Raw genomic sequence first — 21,474 nt, forward strand, 5'->3', positions numbered from 1 at the left:
GTTTTTTAGGATAATCTGAGGGTAGTTAGGGGATACCTGTAAGAGGGTAGGAAAACCCTCAAGACAGGAGACCCAGCAGCCAATGATAAGCTCACAGTAGCTGAATTCCCTATGTGTTTTAAAGAAGTGAATATTTACTATTCATTTCTAAGTTGTTTTCTGTGCTGTGATTTTCCCTAACCTCTCTGTGACTCCATCCCCAACCCAAATTTATTGGTCTCAAACTATCAGCAAAATTTACAACACCCTTAAAACAAGACAAAACAAAACAAAAAACCCCAGCCAACCAGGGTAAGGAAATCGGAATGGAATTGGGTGAAAGAGGAGCTAAGTCTTAGAGGAGAGGAACCCCAGAGGAACAGCTCTCTGAAGAGGTGACACCTGAATAGAGAGTGAAGAAGTGAGGATGAAGAGGGTCACAGACTGTGAGATAAGACCAGGAAGGGACTCCAGGCAGGATGCGCTGGGCCGCACTCAGAAATCTGCAGGAAGCCACTGTGTGTAGCAGGGAGATTGCAGAGAGGAGAGGAGACCAGGGAACAGTGGGGGTCCTGATGCCGGCCCTAATTAGAGCCATGGATCTTTCGGGATCTTACTCTGAGTGAGATAGGAGCCATAAGAGATGTTACTGGGTTTTAAACAGAGAAAGATCTAATGCAAGCTAAGTTCGAAATATATCGTTGTAGTGGCTTTGGGGAGAACTGGCTGTAGGGAGGCACGGGGTAGAGCCGGGAGAACAGCTGGGAGGTTGGTGGGCCTGGTAGTGGTGGGGTGGGGAAAGAGGGTGGTTCAGGATGTGTTTTGAAAATGGATCCAGCAGGACTGCAGATGGGTTGGATATGATACCGGAGGGAAAGAGCTGCAAAGAGATCTTAGGAAAGAACTTTCTAACCAAAGGGCTGTCTGACAACTGAACACTCTTCCAGCAAGACAGTTAATTCCAGTGTAAGCTGAGTCCTTCTGTGGGGCTGTCTGAATACTCTCCTTTCTCTATTTTACCTGCCACATAAGCTCCCAGGCAGCTTTCTGTTCTGAGCAGGTCTGTGTTTCTAGGAAAAACAGCCAGAAAAACTGTTTTCCTTCTGTCCTCACACCACAATCAACGCAGAAAATTTCTCTGACCCCTCAAAGGTGTGGGGATGTCTCCCCACCAGCAAGCAAGCAATTCTGCAGCAGACACCAGATGGCTGGCCTCTAATTCAATTAAATTCTGGCACTACCTACTTTGAGACAGCATCAAACCCCACCGATTGAGAGTTCAGCCCCCCAGGAATGCCCGTCCACTCCTCTTTCCCTTCCTCTCTCCCTCTCTTTCTGATGGGGTCTTGCTAAGTTGCTGAGACTGACCTTAAACTTGCAATCCTCCTGCCTCAGACTCCCAGTAGCTAGGATTGCGAGTGTGCTCTACCATGCCCAGAGCCTCCCCACCCACTTCAGATGCCAACTGCATGCCCCAGGTTGTCTTACCTGTGCTTCTGACGGATTGGCTATACATCAGGGTACACACAACCCTCTCCCGGGGTTCACAGAACTCAGGACAATAATTACATTTGCCAGTTTACTATAAAGGAAATGACAAAGACTTCTCATAGACAGAGGCATAGGGTGAAGTAATGGGGGGAAGGCTGCAAAGCTTCCAAGCCCTCTCTAGTCATGCCAGCTTCCAGGAACTTCCATGTCTTTATCTCTCTGGAAGTTCTCTAAACCCTGTACTTTGGGGGGACTTATGGAGACTCCATTGCACAGGCACGAATGCTAATAGACTGGATGGGGAAACCCAGAAAGATCTGATTCGATTTTTCAGGAGTCCTTCCTAGAAGGGATGGGGCAGGACCCCCTGGAATGAGGAAATCAGAGAATTTCTTTGTAGCCAGTTAAAGGCAGGGGAAGATCAGAATTTTTATAACCCATCTTGGGGAGGGAGTTATGATCCAGGAATTGTGTGATAAAGAAAATATATATGTATGTTTACATATGTATGCATCTTGATCCTTTTGAAGGCTGTTAAGTTGTACAGTTGTCATATAGATGCTGCTGTTGTTCAAAGATTGCTTGAAACTCACCTTTGGGATTTTTCCTCAGAGTGATTAATGTAATTTACTCCAAAATCTGTCTTTCCACAGGTCAGGCCCCTGGGAAGCTCTGCTGTCAAGAAACAGATTCTCCCAGTTGGCAGGAACTTTAAAGCTTCTAGCGCCCCTCTCTCTCTCTCTTTCTCTCTCTCTCTCTCTCTCTCTCTCTCTCTCTCTCTCACACACACACACACACACACACACACACATGCACACACACACACACACACACACACACACACACACACAGAGGCTCTTCAGCGTCTTCCACACGGCTCTGATTGTTAGAAAGTCGTCATTCATTTTGGACGGAAACTTCCTCACCATACCTGGTCATATTGGAATGTGAGGCAGAATTTTCCAAATTTCAAATATCAATGGTCTTATTAGTTCCTTAATATTATCCCTTTAAACTACCCATTTGTCCCTACTAAGCAAACATACATTAAATGGAAGCTCTATCACCTTTAAAACGGAAAACCATATCTAGAAATTAACAGCATAAGGAAGAGGAGATGGAAGAGAAAGTGATGATATTAAATTCTACTTAGGAATCGTTGCCTAGCAAAGGCTGTGAAGGAGAAGCAATCTCTGTAGAAATAGGAGATCAGAGACTGGGGACGTAGCTCAGTGGTAGAGTGCTTCTCCAGCTTGTGTGAGGCCCTGGGCTCCATCTCCAGCACAAAAAGCAAACAAGAAAGGAAATTAGCAAAAGTTAAAGAAGTGTAAAAATAAATACCACAAAAATGATACTTCTTCCTTGGCTAAGCCAAAAGAACAGGAGAATTGGAAAGGACATAACTTTTTCACCTGGTAATCCCCTGTTATTTAATGTTATTGTCTGTGTGCCCTCAAAACCATCTCTTGTGGAAGATGTACACACTGAAACATGCTGGCAAAGTGACCAGGCCCCGGGACCGTGCGCAAGCTGAGCAGCTGCAATTGCACTCTTGGCTCTGTGGCTTCCAAGCTGCATGGTCCTTGACACTGTAAACTCTGTGTGCTTCCATTTCTTCATCTTTAAAATGGGAGTAACAGAGCTCTTCAGAGTGACACTTTAAAACGACAATGCCTAGATTTGAACATTATGCCCAGGTGTAAGCTGACTACTGAAGAGTATTAGTTCAGCCTGAGATCGTGGGATCTTTAGGGTTTTGGATTGAATTAATTCAGCCCTTGCGCACTGACAAGGTTGCACTCATAGCCAACTAAAATCTCCCAGCTTTTTGACACTTCCTGTCACTGAACCAAATACCCCACTGTAAATGTGTGTTGCTGTGGGGTGGGGGAGAAGCCCAGGGAGGACTTGCATTTATTCTTGTTAGCTAGATTCTTCCCTTCACTTAACCCCAGGGTTTGAACATTTGCTCAGCTCCTTCTCCTACCCTGCATTTGAGGGAAAATAAGCCAAATGGGCAGAATTGGGCCACCAGGATGTTTCTGACATTCTGGATGTGAGTCTGTATTTCTGTGAAGAAAGGAAATGAGAACGTCTTGCTGAGTATCCACCATGTATCAGGTACTTTTAAAAAAATATCTCGTTCAATATACCAAGGACCCCTTAAGGTAGGTGTTTATCTTCATATTTACAGAGAAGGAATGTACATTTTAATTTGAAGTTATAAATCATGATAATTATGCAATTTTATACTGTTTTCCTTAATATTATTTTGTAAACTCTTTATCAAGTTATTTTTCTTTTTTTTTTTTTTTTACTGTAGAAATAAATAAATACTACCCCCTTGTTCTAAAAAGAATTTGAGGCACTTCTGTCTTGATGTTTATTGTTTTAATGATTACATAATATTCTATTAAGTCACTCTGCCATTTATTTAACCAATTTCTTACTAGTGACAGTTTGCTGTCTTTGTTTTTTAATATTATTTTTCTGTCATAAATGATCCTGCAACAGACATCTGCCCCTGAGTGTTACTTTGTTCTCCAACGGTTGAACTGGTGCATTAAAAAGGATAGAGATTAGCAAATTACCTACCCAATCTAGTGAGTAGGCTTCGAGAGGAAAAAAGCAAAGACTGGTTTTCTACCAAAGAAATTAGTTTTCTACATATTCAGAAAACATTTGAATGTTGCGATGGGTGGCAGGCGTGGTGCCAGGTGATGGAGACAGGGATGAGAAAGGCTGGGTGCCGGTCTTTAAGGAGCACACTGTTGGGTAGGGTAGAGGAGAAGCCGCGCAAGGGGCGCAGGCCGCCAGTCAGCCAGGGATGCGCATCCGTTTGCGCAGAAGCTGTTTCTGAGCACCCGGCGCGGGAAACCCTTGACCGGAGTCTTGCAGAATGAGTAAGAGTTCGAGCACGGGATTTAAAAATTTTATACTGTGACTCTCTGGCCTTTTTTATTAGGGAAAAAAAAAAAAAAGTATCCCATTCTTGGCACGTAGGACGTTGGTGGTGTCGCAAGTTTCCAATATCTTAAGCCTCTTTTCATCTCCAAAAAGGAGAGGGAAAGGGGACCTTCTCCACACAGGGGCGGGAGCTGCGATCTGAGGGCCGGGAACCCCTAGTGCGGCGCCGGAGACAGGAGGGGGCTTGAGTGCCAGGCCCACGGTTCCCTGGGGACCAGACCCAACGGGTGGCCTCGGGGGAGGGAAGGCGTCCCCACAGTTCCTGGCTTCGGAGAAGTCGGCTCAGTTCCGTCTGGCTAGGAAGACGGCAAGGGAGCCTGGCTGTCGGGGGCAGGGGTTAGAGAGCAGCCCGCAGGTGGGTTCGGAGCGGAGCAGGGCTCTGCAGTCCGGGACCCCGAGGGGGCAGGCGGGCGGGGAGCGGGAGAGGGGCGGAGCTCTAAGGCCCGGGCACCTCGGCCGCCCAGAGGGTCTGCGGGGGCTCCTGTAGCCGGACCCGAGAGCGCGCGCCAAGAGTTCCAGGTAGTGGCGCGCCCCTCCAAGGCTGCGACCTTGGCATGGGGAGCAGGACCTTCGCGCCGCCCTGAGCTCAGTCCTGAGCTCACCCTCCTGGAGACCCTCCGCCGAGGGACCAGAACTGCCTCTGTACGAAGGAACCCGGGGAATCGGCGGCAGGTAGGACTGAGGGACGCAAGGAGAGCTGATGGAAAGCGCTCCCAGGAGGGGAGGGACTCTGACGGAGTCTGAGGGCTACGGGACTGAGATACTAAACAAGGGGAGCACATCCAAGCATCTAGGACCTGGAGGCACTGGGTGCCGGGTGTGGGGGAAGCCAGGGTCGGGTTACAGGAGCTAGGTTTCTGGTACGGGACTCTTTAGTGACCCTGAAGGGCTGTGGGGTTGTCCATGCGGATGAATGGAGGTGTGCACTAAGACGCGGCTGTAAGTTGTATGTCGTGCCTCTGCCTTATTTCTGCAGAAATAAGGTCTGAAAGAACTCCTTTTCCGTGTGTTAACAAGGGGATAAGTAGCTTTCTAGAGTGCATTTGTGTGTAGGAAAGGCCACAGCATCCGCACCCATCTGCCTGGGCCAGGAGTCCTCTCGGAGGAATTCTGGTCCAAGCCGCCAAATGCCTTGGAGACTTTGCCTCAATGGCACCAAGTTAGGGTGTCAGTCCCCACCCAGGTCTAGTTACCAGCTTTCATATTCCTTGAGGAGAAAAAAAAGGCACCTGATTGATGGAGTCTTTTATTATTATTTCGAGATTGTAGTTTTCAATTGCAATATATGTACATAGTTTTTAAAAATCAAATTATGCAGGGGTTTACCATCTCGGGGCAATACCTGTACTAGCATTGGCCTGTATGTATGCCTCCCTTCTTTACCCATGTGCTTTCCTGTTCTGCTCCTTCTGTCCCTTCCTTCTGATTCTTTATCCACCTCCTGCAGTTGAAAGTACCAGAAGAAAATGATTTCACTACCACTACCCACATCCCTAGTCCCCAGTCTTCTCCCTTAGAACACCACTGCACTCTCCAGCATCTTTCAGAGAGAGGGTCCTCAGGGTAGGAAGCCCACTAATGAGAAGACGGCTCCTTTAGTGGCCTTCATTCTTCCAGCAATTTGAAGAAAGGTGTGTTGAGGAAAAGTCCGTGATAAGTTCTGTACCCACCTGTTCTTTCCCTTAAACTGGTCTTTCCAAGTGCAGTTGAAGTAGATTTGGGTACTGAGAGGGATCGATGAAGAATCATTCCTGAATGCTCCACATTGGTGCCAATTCCTCAAAGCAGCCCTTTGCCACTTAAATACCTTCCATTGCTTTCCCCCTCTCCACCCTAGAGTGGCATGCCTTGGATTTTCCCTTTGTAGGACCTGGGAAGGTGAATGTTTTATAGTGGCCTCTGAGCAGCCCAGAGAGGAGCTCAGGGACACAGCTTTGTGGTAGAGAAGGGGGAGGGGAAGATGCAGAAGGAGTTGGAGGGGAACTGGGAAGTAGTCAAGGAGGAGCAGACCAGCCCCCCACCCCAACCTCCAGGGGAGAAGAATCCTGGAGCAGGGCCCTATAATTTAGGGACATAATTTTGCTAATAGATCACACATGTAGCTTACCATTTGCCATCAGCCAGCACAATAAACTCTTTTCCAGGACTTTTTCTATGCTAGGTCAAAACATCTGAAAGTGTAAGAAAGTTCAACTAATCAACCCCTTTTGTCTATATGGTAAAACACAGTGGTCGACAGGTTCTTTAGGAGCTGTGTAAACTGTTTCAAATAGTCTCGTTGCTGTCGCAGTTTCCATAATTTTGTTCCCTTTTTCCTCTGGCACCTCCTTGAACTGGAGGTCATGAGCGTCAGAAAGTTCAGGTTGGTTTGAAGCTGCCCCTTCTGAGAAAACTCTCTGAATGGGGAGGAAAGGATTCAAAACTCAAGACTGGTCCTTGTGATAGGATAGGGGAACAATAAAGAGGAATGGGGTGAGGCAGGTCCACGCCTCACGAGGAGTTGGGTATAATTCTTAAGTGAACAGGACATTGTTGGGCAAGAAGTGAAGCATCTCATTCATCCAAAATGTGTATAGCGCACCTCCCTATATGCTAGCTAGTAGGAACAGAACAGTGAATAAAGTCAGGCCAGGTGCCTGCCCTCCTAGCTGCTTTGGAGAGGTAGCTATTCATTAAATCACTGAAGTATTAACTAATGGTTACAAACTAAGGTAAACTCTGCAAAGGAAATAAATGACATTCTTTGTAGGTACATATAAACTGGACTTGAGACCAGGGAAGAATTTCTCAAGTAGGTCTCCCCTGAGCTGAGGTTCAGGGGTGGATGGGAATGACGGAGATGTATTTGGTTTTGAGGTTAGGCCAGATCCTGTCAGGTAGGAATTGCATTTGGCTGCCAATCATCAAGAAGACTGGCTGCTGTGTAGCATTTACCACGCTACAAGTGCATGTGCGCAGAGCTGGTGTTTCTGGCACAATAGGAAAGAATGCTTTGTTATCTATCACAGGCTGTGTGTGTTGTCGGAAAGTAGTCATGGTTCTCCATTACAGTATTCTTGATTTTAAATTAAATGTTTAGGTTAACTTAATTCTTATCCATTTATTTTGTTAATTCTTATCCATTTATTTTACTATGTGCAATAAAATGTGCACATTGAAGGTCAAATGCTAATCAATCAGACTCCGATTGATAAGGTAAATGTGTAGATACCTCTGACATCAAATTTGGGTTATTTAGTGACGGATCAGTGGTATCACTGAATAACTTCCCAGGTGAGAAACATCTTCCCTCCCTCCCTATCCCCATTCTAATTGGGACAATGTCAGTCCTCACCCCACATCCCCACCCTGCTGCCCAGTGCTAGGGATAGAACCCAGGACCTTGCACATGCAAAGCACACATTCTACCACTGAGTTACATTTCCAGCCCTTGAATTTTTTTGGCAGGGGAATGGGGCGGGTGTCAAAATTTTTAGTTACCCTAAATCTGCCATACCTCTTCAAAACCTCATATACAGTTCTTTAATAAGGACAAAGATACATATAACCAATTGTATTAATGCTGTAAGTGAAGATATAAATCTCACCACATAGTGCAGGGATGCTGTAACAAGCGATGTGTTTAATGTTCAAACAAATATTTTCATTTCTTCAACAATATTTGTAGTAAAACTTCTCTGGGCCCAGAACTATGTTAGAGACTGTGGATAAAATGAATTGAGGAAACACAGTCCCAGCACTTAAGGAGTTCTTCCAAGTCTAAGAGAGGAGTTGTACTCATCCATGTCAGGCTATTAAGTACTGCATGTGCTGTAATGGAAACATCATAGGGAGAAGCACAGGGGAGGAGAGTGACCAGTTCTGCCAACCAAGGGAGGATGTCGGGAAATGGTTCAAAGAGGTGGTAACACTTGAATTGACTACTGGAGGATGAGACGTTCCAGCAGGTAGATAAAAGGGAGAGGGCATTAGAGAAAGAGGCTTGTGTGCAAAAACAAACCCCAGAGACTTGGAACGGCACATCAAGTTCTAAGACTTGCAAGCAATTCAAGAAGCAAAGAGGGGCTCATGGAACCATGAGGCTAGAAAAGGAGGACAGGCTAGTGAGGTGGTTAAAGTGTACACCGTAGGGTCACACAGACCCAGGCTTAAGGTTCTGCCACCTTCTAGCTAAGAGACCTCAGTCAAGTAACGTAGCTTCTGTCAGTAATGGTGACGGAGGTAGAACATCCCTCATAGGATCACTGCGAAGACTGACTCAAGATGCACAGTGCCCAACACAGACTGTGAACCCAGTGAAGCTTGGCTGTTAATTTTCATTATTGCTCCTAGGGCAGAGGAGCTGCTGGAGAGTTTTCCATACAGGAGTAACCTAGCATTTAGCAAAGGGCAGTCACCTGTCTGCATGTGGAAGGGGGACACCTAGAGCAGAGTGACCACATACAGGTATAACCAGCCAAACTGTGGTGATGACGGCCTGAACCAGGATGGCCATGGCAGTGACCGTGGAGAAAAAGAGTTCATGTTTTTTCAGCATAGACTCTACCACAGAACTGTTGCTCCCTGCATGCGGGCTGTGAGGGGGAGGAAGCCACCTTGGATTATGGTCTGTCCTCCCTGACCTCTGTCATCCACATGATCTCGGGATGAACAAAAGGAAGCTAGATATCAACCTGGACTGGGAATCAGGAATCTTGGAAGTGCTCATGGGCAGAGAACTTCTTGATCAGTGTCCAAAAAAGCTGTCTTTCTGATTCAGAAGACCCTTTGATAACTTCTGTGTAAGAGCATAAAACAGGGTCTAGATCAGAGTGAATGAATATTAGACTTCACCCCTTTGTCCCTGCCACGAAAGGCCATATATAAGCCTCACGCAGTCCCGGTGCAACTCTCTCCTCACATTAGCCTGACTGGCTTTTTTCTCCTTTTCTTTCTCAAGTGTCCTTCCACAGTCCAGCAAGCTCCTGCTGAGATGCTTACATGAGCTTATGGAAGTCAGTGGGACGTAGAGGGCTAAGGTGGTCCCTGTGTCACATGTGCACTCTTGGTAACCACACTAACTGTCCATAAGGCAGAACACAAGCCAGATATGTGATGGCATTTTGGAAGAACTGCTGGGAGATTTATGCCTGCTTCCACCAAAGGTGGATACTGGGAAGTGCTCATTAAAAGTGTGATTTTGGATTCAATTCCTTGAACAACTGTGTTATTACTTGAAGTCACAGAAAGGAGCAGACATTATAAGCAGGCAAGATGAAATGAATGAGGTGACCAAAGGCAAAACGAGGAAAATGAAGGTCAGCCTCTGCCACGGACAGTCTAGTTTGGTTGAAAATGTACTTTATGTCTCTATGACCTTCGGTAAGACATTAACCAATCCGAGCCTCCTCTTGAACTGGTAGACAGCTGGTGGATACCGTAAAACTACGATGATGTCTCCTTCAAAGGTTATTTGTGGGAATTAAATGAGCAATACATGGAAAATGCTTAACACAGGCCTGGAGTGTGTCCAAGCACTTAATTGGTCATACCCTTTGGCTCAATGGGTCCCCAAGGTCTTTCTGTACACTGAAAAAGCAGGAAGAGTAAAGATTTCTTAGGTTAAGTAACCTGAATTAATTTGCTTACATGTGTTTCTCATCTGTAATTGATTTTTTCCCCCCTGGAAACCTGTTTTCCTCCACCCTCAGTGAATGCTTATCAGAGATGATGGAGCAAAGGTAACATGATGCCCACAGAGGAAACTCGACTCTCACTCTTCTGTCAACAAGTCTTTAACACACACAAGCAAAATCACTACCAAAGAATGGAGTCATTTCATTTCTTTTCACTTCTTTCTCCCATTTTGTTTTTTTTGTTTTGTTTTGTTTTGTTTTGTTTTTGGTAGAGTCCCTAAGGATCTTCTTTCCCCCGCCCCCATCCTGAAAGAAATAGGCAGACTCAAAGAGATTGTAAATGTTCTCCCCAACTACTGTGAGCTATTTGTCCTCAGGAAAAACATTTTGTTTTCCTTCTCTTAATAGAAGTAGGTGGTTGACAGAATCACCTTAGTCTTTATGTAGTCTTTTATAAGTCTTCCATGACTTGACAGAAGCCTGTAGCGCTCAGCTCATCAGTTGCATGGTGCGCGCAGAGATGCCTTAAGGGAGAGTGTGGGGAGAAAGTGGAGGAGGCTGGGGCCAGCTGATCAGGACAAGCTGGGGTGGGACAAGAGGGGCCCTCATGCCTGGGTTCTGCACCACCGCATCAGACACGCTCCCTGCATCCATAAGACCATTAGTGGGGATTTCAGGTGGGGATCTGGGGTCTGCTCATGCTAATGCCCAGAGGCTATGCCCACAGGAGCCCTTTTGGGCTAAATTTTTGTTGGTTGAGGAATTAGGAGACAACAGAAATGAGGAGGCCAGGTGGTCTCTTTCTACACTCTGCTTGTGTCCTATGCAATCATCAGCAAAATTTTACTCATCTTTTCAGAGGCAGTACAGCAGAATGGTTAAAGATTCTTGGTTACACTGAAGACATGATTTGGGAGCTAAAAACCCTAACAAGTAATCTCTTGGACCTTGAGCCACATATTTTCCTTAAAGTGTACATTTTACCAACAAATTTTTGCTGGGTTATGTTGTTGAGGATGAACTGAGATGAATATGAGGTTTTATGTAATGGCCTACTGTACTGGAGATGTTGAAGAACTGCAACAGACTTAAATTCCAACTCTTGTTAAAATTTTATGAAAGACTGAAAAATTCTCAAAATGCATATGAATCAAGTTCTAATATACTGTATGATGGGTAGATGAGGCTGTTCATTATATCATTTCCTCCTTTGGATTCACAGGCACAGTTTGGCAGTGCAAGAACTCTATAACTTTAATGAATTCAATAAAAAGTAAATATATGGAAAAAACAAACAAAATCCTGAGCTCTGGAGTTAGATTACCTGGGCTTATAGCTCAGCTCCACAGCTTTGTGACCTTGGACAAGGTGTTTAACGTCTCTGTGCCCCATATTTCTTACCTATAAACTAAGCTTTAATATTACCTACATCGTTGATTATTAAAAAATTTATATGAACATTGTCCACCCTTACACTTGATATATAACTATCGATGTGTCATGTTGAACACCAATGTCATCATGACAGACACATGGGAGAAGCTACCTCAGAACTTATGCTGCGTATTCTGATCTCTTTACTTGTTTTAATTAAAATACAGTTAATAATCTGATATGATATGGTAGCATGAAGCTATCAAGTTAAATTTGCTTTCCTGAAAAACTGTTTTTCAAAAACATAGAGTGTATTCAAAATCTTTGGCAATTATAACCTTTCACTGTTTTGCCTCTGCTCTTTTTAAGAATGACTCATTCTTACCTGTAATCACATTTATTAATTATAGGAAATATATTTCAAAGATTTTTTTAGAAAGACTTACATAAGCTAAGGTACATTGTCCCCATGCACAGAAAGCATGTCTTATTCAATGTGGAAACCCCAGAAACCAGCAAATCTCAAAATGCAGACTGTTTTAAGGTCAGTGATTGATAAGGCACCCTCCTACCACTAACTCCTTTTATCCTCAGAACCCCACAGGAATTAAATAGGGCAATTATCAGGATAGGCATTACCATCTTCATTTTACAAATTAGGCCACTAGACACTGAGGGTGGGGTGGCTTGCTTGGGGCAGCCTGGCTGTAAATGACAGGCCTACTGCCTGAGGCTGACTCTGTTAGCCCCTACGTAGCTCTGCCTGCACCTGGCAGCATGGAGCTCCAGGGATATCCACCTTTGAAAGTGAGGCTCATTCAGCTCTCTGAAGAAATGAGCCTCCCCCTGTGAATACACCCAATCAGGTGGTAACTTATTTGGAAAGTTTCTGTCTTTTGGAAAGGAGAGCAGTAGACTGTGAGAATGAGGAAGTTCTAAGTGTGAAAGCAGCAGAGAATTATGGAGGAAAATATTGATAGATTGTATTACATAAGCACTTAAATAGCATATATATTGTCATAATTAAATTAAAAGGAAAATAAACTTAAAAAATTACTGGGCACCAAACACGCCAAAGGGTTAACATTTTCAGTATGAAAGAGCTTGTAGAATTTAATAAAAAGAACATTGAGACCTTGGTTTTTAAAAAGTGAGTAAAGGGCTGGGCGCAGTGGTGCACACCTGTAATCCCAGCAGCTCGGGAGGCTGAGGCAGGAGGATCGAGAGTTCAAAGCCAGCCTCAGCAATTTAGTGAGGCCCTAAGTAACTCAGAGAGACCCTGTCTTTTAAAACATTAAAAAGGTGGGGATATGGCTCAGTGGTTGAGTGCCCATGGGCTCAATACCTGGTACCCCCACCTCCCTGCAAAAAAGTAAATAAAAGACATAACAGTTTTCAAATGTGGAAAAACAGGAGTGGAGAAACACAAAAATGTGCTAACTTTATTTTGAATCAAAGAAGTAAGCAACTTTAAAAGGTTATACCAGTTTATGTACCAAGAACACTAAGATTTTAAATACAATGCTGGCGGAGTAAGACAAAACAGTTACCCTTATAGCAAATGACCTAGAAAACAATTGCCTTAAAACTATTCACAGCTTTGACCAAGGAATTCTGTTTCTGGGAACATATAATAAAGAAATCACCATAAATTTGGTTTAAGACTCATGTCCAAATGTGTTCTTTGTGGTACGTATTTGAAAATGAAACACTAGAAATAACCTATGTGTTCAACAAAAAGGGAATGGGTAAACATTATGGTGGGTGTGAAGCAGCATAGACTAGCAGCTAAAATCGTGTATTCTGCAGTCTCACCGCCTGGGTTCAAATCCTTCGCCCAGTATGGAAATCTCTCCATACCCCACTTTCCTCGTATGTTGGGGAGGATGATAAGAGTTTCTACCACATAGGGTTTTAATGTGAGTTAAATAACTTAATATAGGTCTTCAGTTTCAAAATATTCAAAACTCAAAAAATTTAAAGCATTTTTTGTGACTTAATTTGCCCCAAAATATGATAGACCCAACATAAATCTATGTATCCACTTACAGTGGCTAGATTCAGCACCTATCATCAATCTTAATTGTTTTCTAGTTTTTCTTTCCTTAAGAATCTCCAATTTTCTCTTCACAAATTCTAAATAACCTCTTGCACATGTGAAAAGATTAATTTTGAGGTCACAGCTAACTGGAGAGCAGTGTGTAGTTTTAATTAATCTTTTGACCAAGAAATGTTTTCAAAGCCTCTACCCCAGGGCTTCCAAACTTTAAGGGGGATTATTATCAACATAAAGGTTGCTGAGCTTCATCCCAGAAACTGGTTAAGCAGGAGTGGGATGGGGTCAAATGTCCGTGGTTCCTACAAGGCCAGGTGATGCTGGGGGTGCTGGTCCAAGCACCACCCTTAGTAGTCCCGCTCTATCCACCCCTTCTTTAATTTTATCACCCTTAACATTGTCCCTTGTTAATTTCAATTCTTTTATTCCTGGAAGTTTTCAGGTTGTGTTTTATGTTACCCTTCTCCTACCCTCTCATTTCTATCTGTGCTTTTATTACTAGAAATAGTGCTATAATAAAATTATCCATCACTTTCTGAGCACTTATCATGTCAGTAACTGTTACTATATTCCTATTATTTTTTTTGTCCTCCAAAGAACCCTGAAGGGAGAATGTAGAGATGAGTCTTCTTGGCCCCACAGCCAAGTTCTGTTTTTTTTAGTGTCCTGCCTGTTTCACTTGGCAGTACATGTCACCAGGTTTGCAGTCTGTACACCTCCTGAGTTCTGCCAAGTGCACACAGCGTGGAACCTCCCCTCTCTGAGATCAATCCAGACCTTCTGCACCAGGAAGCTTTTCCAGCTACACCTGCTCAGAGCCCACTATCAGCTGTGCCTACTGCTCCTGTTATCCATTTATCATATGTGCATGCTGTGACAGGGGATTTTGTCTTCCTTCTGGATTTGGAGTTTCTGAGAGGCAGGTTCATCTCATGCATCTGGGTCTCCCTTGTAAGAGCAATGGGATGGGGTGATTGCTTCCTTCACCCCCACTTCTGACTCTTTTCCCTCCTATTCCCCCACCTCTACCACTTTGTTCCATCCCACCTTGGTGCAGTCAGGTCACACGAACAAGAAGGCAGAACATAAGCCAGCTCTAACCTTTCTTAACCCCTTCCCTGTATTCCAGCCATGGGTGGTTGGTTAGTGTGGACCTTGTTGGTCCACAGTATCAAGAAAAGAAATTCTCCATGAGCCTCTGCACTTGACCAAGAGATCCCAGCAATGTCTTGTGAACCTTTGTTCCTCTTGAGGGTTTCCAGAACCCTCTTCCCTCCTTCTGTGTATACTCAATTCTGTTTTCATCACTGTGCTTCTTAGATTCACCCTACATTCTTGTCATCATCCACAAGTATGCCTAGAGCTCTTGCCTGCCTGGGCCCGGCTTGTACATCTGTGACGCTACCTCCCCCTGGTGAGGTATAGTGGGGCCAGCATGGTGGACTCACTCATCTATCTGGTCTGTGCACTTTGGTTGTTTCTTCCTTCTCTTCCCTCCTTGTCCTCTTCCTTCTTCCTCCTGCTCCTCATCTTTCTTGTTCCTCCCTACTATCCCTCTCTCCCCTTCCCTCCAGCTCTTCCTTCCTCCCTCTTCAAATCATCATACCTATTATTGCTTGAGTAGTGTTTTCAACTCTCTAGGACAGCACCCAACTTACACATCCCAGGGCTCGTGACATTCCTTTTTGTAACTTTCCCGAAACTTGTCATTGTTTCCCCCTGTAACAGTCTACAGAGCAGCTGGGCCTCAGAGCAAGGATTTCATTTCCTCCATGTCCACACAGTGTTGGTTGTGTCTGTTATGGCACCATGTGGAACACTGCCACATTGACCCCACCACTGTGACAGCATCTTAGAGTCATGAGTCTCTTGTTCAGAAGGCTGTTTCCTGATCCAAATTCATGACCCATGGTGATCCTGATGCTTTCCTTCAGTGTATTCTGTGATCTGAATTCCTTCTCTTTGGTGCCTACGTCCATGTGCTGTTCTTGATAAGTTTTATAGTAGAATCCTAGGTGGGATAATTATTGCAAGGAATACCATCATTTACTGTTTATTTAGGGTTTGCAATATGCCAGACATTGTGCTAAGTATTTTTGTATATTGTTTTGTTTAATCCTACCAGAAGCTTTAGGTAGACATCATCCCAATGCACTTGGGGAAACTGAGGTTTAATGATGTTGAGTGACTTGTCTGAGGCCTCCTGACCAGTAAGTAGAACAGTCAACATTCAAATTCAGTTCATATTATTCCAAAACCCACAATCAAAATTTAATTTATGGGATATTTTTCCTTCCTTCAAAATTATGATGAGTTTTCCATAAGTTCATTTACAATCTGCTATGAGAGTATGAATTAATTAACTTTTTTGGTGGGAAAATCTAGCAATACCTGTGAAAAGCTTTTAAAATGTTCTTATTCATTAATCTAACAATTCCCATGACTGAGTTTATACTAAGAAAATTATCATTAATATGTGCAAAGATTTTACCCTGAGGAATTTCAAAAGAGCAATATTCATAATAAGAAAAATTTGAATCAGGTTTCATGTCCAACAAAAGGGAATTGGTTAAATAAATGATGATACTTGGAGCCAGTGAAACACTGTCAGTCATTATGAATTATGTGGAAAAAGAATATTCAGTGGCATAGAAATGTGTTTAAGGCATAGTAAGTAACGTAGGATTTGAGACTAAATCCAATTTTTTGTAAAAACAGATACTATAAAACATATTCAAAGAGAAATATTATAGATCTAGAAACACAAGTATGTATTGTATTATACATTTAAAATGTGAAGAGTTGTGAGATGAAAGGGTTGAAATGAGACTGATTTTTCTTTCACTTGCTATGTAATAATTACTTTTAAATTGAGGTTTAGATTTTTTAATTTTTCATTTTCTCTTACTATTTTTAATAGGAAAAAAGGTCTTCATGCTATGCACCCCCAATTTTATTGAGGTATAATTGACATTCCATGTGATGATCTGCTAAACATGTATTTTGTGATTGGTCCACTAACTACAGTCAAGTTGGTGCACATATCCATCATACCACCTAGGTGCCATTTTTGGTGTGTGGGAAGAACACTTAAAATCTACTCTCTCAGCAAACCTCAAATATATAGTACCTTCTTGTTAACTATAGTCACCAGGCTTGTAACGGTGGACAACATCTCCCCATTTAGAGGTGGGGTCTTCAGAACTCCATCTTGGTATGTCCTCTGATGGTGTTTTATGCTAACAACTCCAGTAGTTCTTTTTGTCCACCTGCCTGCTATGCTGAGCTTGAGAACTAATCATTCATGCTGGAAATATTTGCACAAAACAGAGCTCATGTCTGGCATTGCGTGTCCTCGTGTGGCTCAGGTAGGAAATCCATAGCTTGTTGAATCAAAATTCTTTTCCTGATCTAAACTAACTAAATATCTTCTCCACCTCCTGCCACTGCCTGGTTTGGTGCACCCCAGCAGAATCCTGGAATAGCAACTTTCTTTACCCTCACTCACCTGGTGAAGGAAATTCCACACTTTTTAAATTATAACTCTGTGACCACTGTTCTTATTTACCAGTGTTCCCATTTCATATTTGTAATGCCTCCCCCCCCCCCATTTCTTCAGATGCTGAATTCTATCCTCAATCTCTTTAATAAACCTTTTTTCTTAATTTCAGATTTGTGCTGGGTTTTTTTCTCTTTGACCCAGTGTGACCAGGTCACTCACCAACCACCTCGTGCTGTTGACACAGATCAATCCCCTATACCCTCCCCAGCACACCCCTTCCTTAGCCTCTAAAATGTCTTTGAAAAATGCCTCATTCTTTTGCAGCCTTTCTGCTCTCCTGGCTTTGATCAGGTCTTTGCAGGCTTCCTTGATTGACCCCTTTTCTCTTCCCATTTCTGTATCTAGAGAGACCACGGCTCCTTCTCTCCTCTCTTTATAATCCCCATTGGCTGCTTGATTGGTAATCCTTTGTCTGGCCATTCAATCCTTTGATTTGCGCCTTCTCTGAAACGTTTGTTCAGATCTTTCAAAAACTATTCTCACTCCTCAGACTCCTGAGAGGTCTTCAGTACCTTCAGACTTATGCTTTTTATTTAGAGCATAATCGATTATAGAAGGAGAAGTTAAACCTCAGAAGATTAAATACACAAAACATTAGCAGTCTGTTTTAAAAAATGGATTTCAAAAAAAAGCAAGTATTTTTATAAAGAGCAAATTATTCCTGACCAACACTTCCAAATGAGTTCATAACACTTTTCCTCTTCTCAGAATGAACCTTAATGTTAAAGATATATTTGAAAACAGGCTGATTGAAATATTATTTAACATAGTTACAAAGGTAAGAAATATCTAAAATACCCAACAGTAGATGATTGGCTATGTAAATTTTGACCCATACCACACTGAAGTCATTAAATATGATTATGTATTTATGATAATAAATATGTTGTTGAGTGAAAAGTCAGGAAGTAAACCAGAATGTATAATACAATCCTAGTTCAGTAAAATTATTTATATTTATGTCTATATCATCACCAAATTAAGATCTCATGATGATGGAATTTTGAATGATTTTAAATTTTGTTCCTTCTTTTTGATTTTCTACATTGCTTGGTTATTTTTCACTTAGGAAATGTCCTTAAACGACAACAACAACAACAAAAATCTAGTTTTGTTTCTTAGTAGGTTATTTAGCTAACTTCAATTCTTGATTGTTCATTTCATATTTTCCTAACATTTTGCCATGAAATTACTCATTGTTTGCTTGATTCTTTATTTTGAAATATGTCATTCATACTAAAGATAATGTGTAATATATATCCATAGTTTAAAGAATAACAAAATGGATACCTGTGAACCTATAATCCAATTTAAGAAAATAATTCTTTGGAACCCCTGTGTGCCCTTCATCAAGTCTTTCCTGTTCCTTCTTACAAAGAGGTGACCACTTCTGAATTTGTATTTCACATTCCCTTTCTTTATAGTTTTGATGGCATATGTGTGTTTGATTGTTCTGTTCATTATGGTGTAAAACTACCTTGCTGTAATTCACATTTACATGTATGCAATTGGTAAATAAGGGAATTGTGATGCTATACACAGAAATTCCATTGCTTATGAAAGATATTTCCCAACTCAAAAACTCTGTGCCACCAGGGAACTGCAGCTGGTACACTAAGCTGCCAAGTTCAGTAGCAGAACCTTCCACCGCAGGCAGGTTCTTAAACTTGGCTTAGTTTGGCCTTGCAATGTTTCTGCTCTTCCTGATTTCCAGGATTTTGCCCTAAGACAGCTTCCTAATCCTTCCTAAATCTCCTCCTAAGAAGTTCTCTTTGGAGCCCAGGTGGTAGCTCAGTGGTAGAGTGTGTGTTTTGCATGTTTAAGGCTTTGAGTTCAATATCTAGCACCTCAAAACAAAATGTTATCTTTCTCTTTTCTATGAATTTTTATATTTGAAGTAGTATTTATTAAGAATTTAATGGGTCTTATAATCATCGTAATGTTTTATTGGGATTTTATTGACTTTACTAATATTCTGGTTACAAACTGACACAGGATTTTTTTCTTTTCTTTCTTTTTTTCTGTACAAAATAGTCCATAGGCCAGGCATAGTGGTGCACACCTATAGTCCAAGGTACTTTGGAGGCTGAGGAAAGAGGATTTACATATTCAAGGTTAGCCTAGGAAACTTAGTAAGACACTGTCTCAAAATAAAATAAAAATTTAAAATAGGCTATGAATGTTACTTAGCACTTGCCTAGCATGTACAAGGCTCTGGAGTCAATACCCAGTACTGGAAAAAAAAAAAAGTTCATAATCTTAATCTTGTTTACTCTTAATGCATGAGTTTACAGAATGTGAGGGTTTATTTTTTAAATGCATGTATTATTATATTATACCAGAAACACTTTTATTTTTAAACAATGCATTGCTTAATGTTTGTGTTGTTTTGAATTTTGTACAAGAGTCATGCATGCTCTTTGCATTCTTCTCAATATCCTTTTTAAAATTTATGTATGTATATGTGTGTGTGTGCTTGTGACTGTAGCTGTGGTTCATTCATTTTCACTACTAAATAAAATTTCATTATATGAGTGTACCAAAATTTATTTATATATTCTCCTGTCAGTGGAGCAATTGGTATTTTTAAACTCTCCTGCTATTATAAAAAAATAGTATGAATATTTTTGTACATGACTCCTTGGCACATGTGTAAAAATCTCTAAAAAATTATACTTAGGAATAAATTATGTGAGTCGTGGAGTATGGACATCTTTGTGTTTGTTAGAACATGCAAAATAGATTTCCAACATGATTTTACCAATTTAAACTTTCTCCATTAGTGTAAAAGAGTGTTCCTTAGGCACATCCTTGCCAACAGTTGAATTGTTTCCAAAGCGTTTGGGTTCTAATTTGGTCACCTATGAGTGTATGCTTCTTTTCTTTGCCAAATCCTGTTTTTTCCTCTATAAAATACCTGTTGATGTCCTTTGCCCATTGTTTTGCCATTAGAATGTCTGTTTGTCTTTCCATGGAAACGTTATCTATTCTGGAAACTAATCTTTTTCAGTTACGTTGCTGCAACTTTCCCTTTCTAGTGTGTGACTTGTCTCTTCACTTTATAGGATCTTTTTGTGAACAACGTTCTTAATTTAGTGTAATTGAATTTATCAAGTTTTTCTATTATAATTTGTGCTTTTTTAATTTAAGAAATCTTTCTATACTTAGAGTTATGAAAACATTTTGTATTTTTTTCTAAATGTTTTAAATTTTTGCCTTTCACATTTAAATCTTCAAAGCATTTACAGTTGATTTTTGTGTCTGGTCTGAATACAGATCCAAATGTCTGTTTTCTGCATGGATAACCAGCTGCCCCAAATCTGTTACTGAGTAGTTCCCCTTCCTCCAGCAGCGCACCAGGCATCAGTCCATTATCAAGTTTCCACGAATGCTCGGGTCTGTCTCTGGGCTCTCTGTTCTGTACTGTTTTTTTCCCTGCCATTATCAACTATCTCAATTATTCCAGTAGAGTATTAAGTTTGGGCAGTAGGGTTGGATGGGAGGGGGAAACCTTTTTTCCAGGAATATCAACTATTCTCAGTTCTTTGCTGGTCCTTATGACCTTTTTAGAATGGTCTATGTTGCCCAGGCTGGTCTCAAACTCATGAGTTCAAGTGATCCTCCTACCTCAGTCTCCCAAGGATGTGGGACTGGAGGAGTGTGCTGCCAAGCCTGGCTTATAGGACTTTTAAGAACCAACTAGGCTGGGTGTAGTGGCACACACCTGTAATCCCAGCAACTTGGGAGGTTGGGTCAGAAGGATCTCAAGTTCAAAGCCAGCCTAGCAACTTAGAAAGGCCCTAAACCACTTAGCGAGCCCCTGTCTCAAAATAAAAAACAGAAAGAACCAGGGATGTGTTCAATGGTTAAGTGCACTTGGTTTCAATCCCCAATACCAAAAAAAAAAAAAAAAAAAAAGGAAAAGAATCAACTAGTTAAGTTGTGGCCATGCAACACACACACACACACACACACACACACACACACACACACACACCCCAATGGGGATTTTTTTTTTTTTAATTCAACTGTGGTGAATCATAGATGAATCTGGGGAGAACTGACATCCTAACAATATTGAGTGCCCCCCCATGCATGAACCATGAACACAGGAGCACTCTGCCTTTATTTAAACTTTCTTTAATATCTTTAAACATTTTATTCTTTCTCCATAAAGTTCTTGCATATCTTCGATTCTTTTCATTCCTGGGAAACTTATTTTGGTTACTATTGCTCAACAGGCTCCCCTTCCTTCCACCCGTGCACAGTGCCATCTGTTTTACCAAGTGTACATTTTACATTGTGTCATTTGCACAGCATAGATTTCTGTTATTAATGATTAAGAGAAAAACAAATTGTCTTTACCCACCACATATCTGGCAAGTCTCCTAAAGTTTCTAATTAATTCTAATTATTTGTAAGTGAATTAT

At 41.9% G+C, this 21,474-nt stretch overlaps 1 protein-coding gene across 3 annotated transcripts in view; it reads left to right on the forward strand.

Moving 5' to 3' along the window:
* The first annotated feature begins 3,526 nt into the window (after positions 1 to 3,526).
* The window catches only part of CASR (calcium sensing receptor), a 92,973-nt gene continuing 75,025 nt past the window's right edge, over positions 3,527 to 21,474 (forward strand). The window contains exon 1 of one of the 3 annotated variants that reach the window (XM_079155294.1): positions 3,527 to 3,638. The gene's annotated coding sequence lies outside the window, so the exon portion shown is untranslated. Of the gene's footprint in view, positions 3,639 to 4,245; positions 4,374 to 4,402; positions 5,110 to 21,474 lie in introns of those variants that run through there. The other 2 variants (XM_079155293.1, XM_079155292.1) reach the window with 2 other exon arrangements.

Source organism: Sciurus vulgaris (assembly GCF_902686455.1).
Source record: "Sciurus vulgaris genome assembly, chromosome: 10".
In the NCBI taxonomy this organism is placed as follows: domain Eukaryota; kingdom Metazoa; phylum Chordata; class Mammalia; order Rodentia; family Sciuridae; genus Sciurus; species Sciurus vulgaris.